General features: G+C 40.8%; 1 pseudogene; it reads left to right on the forward strand.

Annotated features, from left to right (window-relative positions):
- Positions 1 to 490: 490 nt before the first annotated feature.
- LOC138435172 (small ribosomal subunit protein uS3-like) lies at positions 491 to 1,231 on the forward strand (annotated as a pseudogene).
- Positions 1,232 to 2,967: the final 1,736 nt, after the last annotated feature.

Here is a 2,967-nt window from a genome sequence, read left to right on the forward strand (position 1 = left end):
GACGAAAGGAGTAGATGTTATAAGGTTATAAAAGGTGTTATAAAGGACTGGATGTTACAAGGTTCTTATCCACCTCCAATAATTTCTCTATAACCTCCCTCCTGAAACTTCCTCCACAGAGTAAAATAAAGATGGTGACCTCCATCATCGCCCACCACGTCTACCGCCTTGTATTTCACCCGTCTTCTCATCTTTTCCCAAAGCAGGTAGAGACCTTTCACATTTCCAGTCATTTATTCATGCCACTTATTTCCTGGCCTGAGTTTCCTTTCTTTACTTGGAAAACTTCTACTGCAGTCAAGTTTTAGGAAACACAACTCAGAGACAGAGTAGTTAAAAATAAGTGCAAATATGGAGAGATAAACAAAACTACATCTTTTGACTACTCAAATTTGGACCTCAAAAGTCTAAACTCAAAAAAGTATTTGGTACATAGTGTGAGCTCAAGAAATGTTAGTAGCCTTTCCTTATGGTGACACGTGGCAGCAAGATGGTGGTACGGATTTCCAAGGTGGAGAGATTTGTCACTGATAGCATCTTCAAAGCTGAACCGAATGGGTTTCACATTCAGCAACCATCTGCAGATGACTACTGTGGAATGGGAAGGTCTGAGTTACACCAACCAGGACAGAAATCATTATTCTGGCCACCACGATGCAGAATGTTCTTGGTGAGAAGGGCCAGCAGATCTGCAAATTGACTGCTGTGGTTCAGAAGAGATTTGGCTTCCCTGAGGGCAGTATCAAGCTCTAAATTGAAAATGTGGCCACAAGAGTTCTGTGCACCATTGCTCAGGTAGAGTCTCTCCTTTATAGCCTCTTAGAGGAACTTGCTGTGCAGAGGAGGGTCTGCAATGATGTGCTGCATATTATGAAGGTATGAAGGGTGGGGTCAAAGCCTGTGAGGTCACAGTATAGGAAATTCTGGGGACATAGGGCTAAGTCCACAAAGTTTGTGGATAGCCTGATAATCCAGGACCCTGTTAAATACCATGGTGACACTGCTGTGTGCCATGTGCTACTCAGACAGGGTGTGCTGGGCGTCAAAGTGAAGTCATGCTGCCTGAGGACCCAAGTGGTAAGACTGTCCCTAAGAAGCCCCTTCTACCCGCATCTCTGAACAGAAGAGTGGGAAGCTGGAGCCACCTACCATGCCCCAGCCAGTGCTCAACCATAACGGGGTGTCCTTGGCAGGATCTGGAGTTTGGATGTTGCTCTGTAAAGACCCTTAATAAAATATTTTTTTTAAATTTTTTTTTAGTTTTTTATTTTTTAAATTTTAAAATCTTTAATTCTTACATGCATTCCTGTGGCCTGACTAGGCTATATTATCCAGTGTTCAGACTGAGGGTCGGATCGCCCCATGGGAGAACTACTTGATTGATTCTTAGGGCTACCTGGATCACAGTGTTTCTTTGCTTTTCTTGAAATCCTCTTGGTTTCACCTGTACCTGTGAGGCAAGGGCCGGAATGGGAGGACCCAAGCAGAGTAACCAGAGATGTACCCTGTTCAGGGGTAAATCTGGTGATGATGAAAGCTGATTATAACAGGGAAGTACCTTGATTAATTCATCTGTAGTTCAGAATTATAGCTTTAGAATAGGGATATGTTTAAGGTGTTGCATCTGTATTGCATGTAGAAAATTAATACAATAGCCATCATATTTTGGGGTTATATGAAAAATATGAGTAGAATGAATGATATAGATGATGTTTTGTATGTTTAAGAGTCTTGATAATTTTTGTTGGACTATCAGGTCTTCTTCTGATGCCTTTTATCTGCAGTTAGGTCCTTGTCTATGCTTCTATACAAAAACTTTTGAGATGCTGTGAGCAGTGCCTTAACTGAGGTGAGGCTCATTGACTTACGTCACATATATTAATAGTATGTGTATCAGGCCCTGGTATGCTTAGCTAGGCCTGGTCCCATGACCCTTTTCTATCTAGCCATGAGCTAAAGGTCCTGCTTCTACAGATGGGCACTGAGATTTGAGATGCCCATGCCTTCTCTGACCTAGAATGCTCCTGTTCTGTACTATAGTTTGGTGGAAAAGGACATGGGCCCTGGAGTCAGATAAACCTGGGTGGATTCTAGTTCCTTTATATCTAAGTTTAGTGAAGGTTCTCAACATCTCATTTGTAAATTAGAGCCACCAGTAAATTCTCATATTCTGAGCACTATATAATAATCTAGAAGACACTCAGTATGGTGCACACAGATGTGATTACTACCTCGTTGACTTCTAAGAGTAGAAACACCATCCAAGCCAGCTGAACACTGGCTATTGGGATGGCCTACTAGGATTCTGGTTATTGACCTTTACACGTCAGACCTTCTGTTAAGTGAGCAATTCTTGCAGCCTATATTCCTTTTGTTTCTCTGTTCTCCTCTAGCGAGGTTCTAACAAGGAAGGGATGGGAGGAGCCAGAAACATCTCTCTGTCTCATAATTTGCCTTGGCTTTGGCTTTGGTGAGGCAAAAGACATTGATTATTTTAGAGCACAGTAATTAAGTAGGATGGGTACAAACTGCCAATAATATCAACAAGACAATTCATTAAGCAGAGTAGGTGCTATTCGTTAATAAATGGGCTTTAAACAAAGATTTGCCCTGGGTGAGCCAAAATCTTGCATAATATGTCTAAAAATAGCAAGAGTTAACTCTATTTGTCAAGTATTTCCATAACTGAGCATGAAATAAGTATTCTTGGAAATGAATCTAGGATTTTTTCTTATAAACTGTGACCATTAAAATGATGCTTAAATTCTGAGGAAGTTGCGCTTGTGTTAAGCATGTTTCATTGTCTCACTCCAGCGATGTGGTAAAATGACCATAGACTTTTAGAGTCAGACAGACATTGTTTTGAATTCTACTGTGATACTAACTTAATATCACTGAGACATAGTTTTCTCTTAGGTAGAAATAGCTTTAGTTTTCTCTATTTTGCAAGATGGCTGTACAGATTAA

This window comes from Ovis canadensis, chromosome 3 (genome assembly GCF_042477335.2).
Source record: "Ovis canadensis isolate MfBH-ARS-UI-01 breed Bighorn chromosome 3, ARS-UI_OviCan_v2, whole genome shotgun sequence".
NCBI classification, from domain to species: Eukaryota; Metazoa; Chordata; class Mammalia; order Artiodactyla; family Bovidae; genus Ovis; species Ovis canadensis.